This window comes from Schistocerca nitens, chromosome 4 (assembly GCF_023898315.1).
Source record: "Schistocerca nitens isolate TAMUIC-IGC-003100 chromosome 4, iqSchNite1.1, whole genome shotgun sequence".
Classification (NCBI taxonomy): domain Eukaryota; kingdom Metazoa; phylum Arthropoda; class Insecta; order Orthoptera; family Acrididae; genus Schistocerca; species Schistocerca nitens.
In genome coordinates this window covers 914,363,854-914,369,565 of record NC_064617.1, presented here as the reverse complement: position 1 = coordinate 914,369,565, position 5,712 = coordinate 914,363,854, and the positions used below count along the sequence as shown (strand labels likewise).

The 5,712-nt window shown below is 45.0% G+C and overlaps 1 pseudogene; it reads right to left on the bottom strand.

The window, feature by feature from the left end:
* Nucleotides 1-1,437: 1,437 nt before the first annotated feature.
* Nucleotides 1,438-1,554, bottom strand: LOC126254103 (5S ribosomal RNA; annotated as a pseudogene).
* Nucleotides 1,555-5,712: the final 4,158 nt, after the last annotated feature.

The window sequence follows — 5,712 nt, the reverse complement described above, 5'->3', positions numbered from 1 at the left end:
TTTAATTACCTGTACATGAATTAGAGCGCAATTTTCAAGTTCAACGGATTTCGTATGTTTTTCTAATTGGTGCACTTTCTAATTTTGCCGTGCTTCAAGTAACTTTCCTAAATTTATTGAAAGGTACAGAAGCGAAGAAACGCCCTGTTTATTTGTCTTTTTTTTTAAATCTTCGATATCATTTTTTAAACGTATTTCACACAATTTTCAAGTACAACCATTTGTACCGACGCTCCCATTTTTTCTGGTTCTTAATCTCGCATTCAACACTTTTTTTTAGGATGACGTCCTAGAGATTGGCAATACGCTGTATTTTATTAGAAAAGAAAGGAAATCAAGTTTGTTGTTTCAACATTGTATTTCTTTACTAAAACCTCCTTATATAGAATTGCAAACACACTGCATAATCACGTCACTCTTCCATAGAAAGCTGTTGATTGATTAACCGTTAAAATAGCTGCAGAACACACGCTGAAATTTATTACAACAATGGCCTTTTTCTAGTGTATAGCAGGTGGAAGCCTTTGTATTTAGACAGATTCTTTTGCGCGTATCGGTATATGCCGAGTTATCACGATTCGTCGGTTGTTGATTCAAAATTTCGTAAACGGCATCCACCGGCACAGTTGAAATATGTCAAACAGTACAAGCTTATTAGTTATTACATTACACCAGTCCAAACGATAATTTAAATCCAGACATTATTTTAACTTTTAATCCCTAAATACAAAGAGATATGAATTTCTCGGTGTGTGTGTGGAGGTGATTGGGGGAGGGGAGTGTATCACTGTGCAGTCTATCTGCCCGGACTACAAGCAGTCTGGTTGAAGTTCAAGCAGCGAATCTTCAGCCACTCTAGTTCAGGCGACGAGTACGCATAGCAACACAGCTCGCAACAGCTGAAGGAGATCACTGGTTCGATCGTCGAAATATCGTGCAGAAAAATGGAAATAAGAACTCGGCTAAAATGGCTCTGAGCACTATGGGACTTAACATCTGAGGTCATCAGTCCCCTAGAAGTTGGCACTCCTTCAGGCCACAAGTGGCCCATCGGGACCATCTGACCGCCGTGTCATCCTCAGCTGAGGATGCGGATAGGAGGGTTCAAAATGGTTCAAATGGCTCTGAGCACTATGGGACTCAACTGCTGTGGTCATCAGTCGCCTAGAACTTAGAACTACTTAAACCTAACTAACCTAAGGACATCACACACACCCATGCCCGAGGCAGGATTCGAACCTGCGACCGTAGCAGCAGCGCGGCTCCGGACTGGAGCGCCTAGAACCGCACGGCCACCGCGGCCGGCGCGGATAGGAGGGGCGTGTGGTCAGTACACCACTCTCCTGGTCGTTATGATGGTTTTCTTTGACCGGAGCCGCTACTATTCGGTCGAGTAGCTCCTCAAGTGTCATCACGAGGCTGAGTGCACCCCGAAAATGGCAACAGCGCATGGCGGCTGGATGGTCACCCATCCAAGTGCTGGCCACGCCCAACAGCGCTTAACTTCGGTGATCTCACGGGAACCGGTGTGTCCACTGCGGCAAGGCCGTTGCCTTCCCCTAGAACTTAGAACTACTTCAACCTAACTAACCTAAGGACATCACACTCATCCATGCCCGAAGTAGGATTCGAACCTGCGACCGTAGCGGTTCCAGACTGAAGCGCCTAGAACCGCTCGGCCACACTGGCCGGCGAACTCGGCTAAACATTCGGAAGTACGTCACCCACGAATACCATAGAGAAAACGTGACAGCCTCTAATGACCCCGATGTCGACGAGACGTTAAACCCCTGAAACTTGTTAGAGAAGAGAAGAGAAATTTGTCAATGTTTTAGAGATGACATTTTCAGCCTGGACTGTTATTAAAAGTCGCGATTTCGGTTACTGCGCCGTTCTCAAGTAAGAGCTCTCCTGTCAAAAAGACATCGTTCTCGTGTCAAACATATTTGCATATTTCAAGACGTACGCAAACAGGATTTCTTATCATCTACTCAGTGTGAACACCTAATCACCTTAGACGTCGTTTCAGTCGACAGAAATACAAGCATGATGTCTATCGAGATACAAATTTAATCTGCGAAGTTATCTGAACGTGAATAATTGGTCCAAGCGAACTCAATAATAACAATAATGATAATTCCAGAATGAGATTTTCACTCTGCAGCTGAGTGTGCGCTGATGTGAAACTTCTTGGCAGATTAAATCTGTGTGCCGGACCGAGACTCCAACTCGAGACCTTTGCCTTTCGCGGGCAAGTGCTCTACCATCTGAGCTACCCAAGCACGACTCACGACCCGTTGACCCGTCCTCACAGCTTCAATTGTGCCAGTACCTCGTCTCCCACTTTCGAAACTCCACAGAAACTCTTCTGAAAACCTTGAAGAACTAGCACTCCTGAAAGAAAGGTCCCCAGTTCGAGTCTCGATCCGGCACACAGTTTTAATCTGCCAGGAAGTTTAATAATGATGATAATAACAACCGAATATTTTGCCTGCCACCTGAGCCACGCATTTACAGCCGGAGACTCAGTCAGAGTTAATTTGGTGACAATCACCTACTGAGTATGCACTTGTACCTCTAAGATTTATTGCAGGTGATACGAACAGACGGTCTAGTGAAGTAGTTCAACATGTTTTCTGCGACAACTCTCTTGAGCAACTGATTCAATACGCTACATAGCACACTGAAAGGAGGGACGACATGAAACTTCACGGGTTGTCTGGATTTTAGTGAATTCATGGTAATACTGCACTCTGATTTATCAAGGTGCTTGCATTAGATATGAAATTTGACAACTAAAGCTCTCTGAACGTCTTGGCACTTCTAAAAAAGTATTTGTTTGGCACACTCATAAATTCGATCGAAATGAGTCCATAAAGTACTATATTTTACTATTTCCCCCTGGTCAATGGACTTTGCAGAGGTGTAGTGACTTACCTACCTCAACAATACAGATGCCCGTATTGTAGGTGCAAGCACAATGTCGGGGTATCTGTGGAGATGGCAAACCAGTGGCTTCTGAGGAGCAGCCTTTTCAGTAGTCGCAGGAGCAACAGTCTGGATGATTGATCTGGCCTTATAACATCGGCCAAGATGGCATTGATGTTCTGGTACTGCGAACGGATGAAACCGACGTGAAGCTACGGCCGATGTTGTTTTCTTTTAAGGAATGGAGCTCTGCTGTATGGCTCAATGATGAAGACGTCCTCTTGAATAATTTATTCCGAAGGCAAAACATTTCCCCAATTTGGATCTTTGTGCGGGGACTACTCTGGAGGACGTCATCAGCAGGAAAACAAGATAGGCATTCTAGCGGTCTGAGCGTGGAATTTTAGATCCTTTAATCGGGCAGGCATATTGGAGAACTTAAAAAGGGAGATGGTTCCATTAAAGTTACATCTAGTGGGAATTAATAAATTGCGGTAGAAGGAAAAGTAGGACCTCTGGTGAGCTAAGTACTGGGATATCGACACAGAATCTAACAGGAAGCCTAAAATGAATAAGATAATAGGAATGCTTGTAAGTTCCAAGTACTACGTGGTGAAGGTATTAACATAGCCAGTATAGATACAGGGTGTTTCAAAAATTACCGGTATATTTGAAACGGCAATAAAAACTATACGAGCAGCGATAGAAATACACCGTTTGTTGCAATATGCTTGGGACAACAGTACATTTTCAGGCGGACAAACTTTCGAAATTACAGTAGTTACAATTTTCAACAACAGATGGCGCTGCGGTCTGGGAAACTCTATAGTACGATATTTTCCACATATCCACCATGCGTAGCAGTAATATGGCGTAGTCTCTGAATGAAATTACCCGAAACCTTTGACAACGTGTCTGGCGGAATGGCTTCACATGCAGATGAGATGTACTGCTTCAGCTGTTCAATTGTTTCTGGATTCTGGCGGTACACCTGGTCTTTCAAGTGTCCCCACAGAAAGAATCACAGGGGTTCATGTCTGGCGAATAGGGAGGCCAATCCACGCCGCCTCCTGTATGTTTCGGATAGCCCAAAGCAATCACACGATCATCGAAATATTCATTCAGGAAATTAAAGACGTCGGCCGTGCGATGTGGCCGGACACCATCTTGCATAAACCACGAGGTGTTCGCAGTGTCGTCTAAGGCAGTTTGTACCGCCACAAATTCACGAAGAATGTCCAGATAGCGTGATGCAGTAATCGTTTCGGATCTGAAAAATGGGCCAATGATTCCTTTGGAAGAAATGGCGGCCCAGACCAGTACTTTTTGAGGATGCAGGGACGATGGGACTGCAACATGGGGCTTTTCGGTTCCCCATATGCGCCAGTTCTGTTTATTGACGAAGACGTCCAGGTAAAAATAAGCTTCGTCAGTAATCCAAATGCTGCCCACATGCATATCGCCGTCATCAATCCTGTGCACTATATCGTTAGCGGATGTCTCTCGTGCAGCAATGGTAGCGGCGCTGAGGGGTTGCCGCGTTTGTATTTTGTATGGATAGAGGTGTAAACTCTGGCGCATGAGACGATACGTGGACGTTGGCGTCATTTGGACCGCAGCTGCAACACGGCGAACGGAAACCCGAGGCCGCTGTTGGATCACCCGCTGCACTAGCTGCGCGTTGCCCTCTGTGGTTGCCGTACGCGGTCGCCCTACCTTTCCAGCACGTTCATCCGTCACGTTCCCAGTCCGTTGAAATTTTTCAAACAGATCCTTTATTGTATCGCTTTTCGATCCTTTGGTTACATTAAACCTCCGTTGAAAACTTCGTCTTGTTGCAACAACACTGTGTTCTAGGCGGTGGAATTCCAACACCAGAAAAATCCTCTGTTCTAAGGAATAAACCATGTTGTCTACAGCACACTTGCACGTTGTGAACAGCACACGCTTACAGCAGAAAGACGACGTACAGAATGGCGCACCCACAGACTGCGTTGACTTCTATATCTTTCACATCACCTGCAGCGCCATCTGTTGTTGAAAATTGTAACTACTGTAATTTCGAAAGTTTGTCTACCTGAAAATGTACTGTTGTCCCAAGCATACTGCAACAAACGGTGTATTTCTATCGCTGCTAGTTTAGTTTTTATTGCCGTTTCAAATATACCGGTCATTTTTGAAACACCCTGTACAAGCCAACACCCACCGCAGTCGTGCAAGTTTATATAGAAACTAACTCCAAATATGACTACGAAGTCTTTCGCGACGGAGTCCTTGCATAAAAAGTTCTCGGTTTACTTGCCGCGTCAAATTTGGATAAAATCCCAAGCTTTCGATGACTACCTCCGTCATCTTCGTCAGGGGTAAAACTGACTGTCGTGGACCGGTGAGGCTTCCGCTTTTATAAGCAGTGGACGGCTTCTCATTGGCTGGATGACGTCACGGTGAAACCGATGCGTACTGAGGTGGCGGCCTCTATATCCAAAGATTTTGTTTGCGCGCTTTATCCGGCGTTGCTTGCAGCGCCATCCATCGCAACAGGCGGAGAACTGCGAGGAATGTAAGAAGTCTCCCTCTGCGCTCTTTCTATATCAATTGCGCGCTTCCATGCTTTACTGAGTGCATAACCGGAATCTCTGTTGAAATTATTTTCACAGAGTCTAATTTCAACTGCTTCCCTGATGACAGAGTCCCAATAGTTTGAAGCGTGAGCAAGTAGTCTTGTTTCATCGAATAAAATCTTATGTTTATTTAACAAACTGTGCTCAGCGACCGCTGATTTTT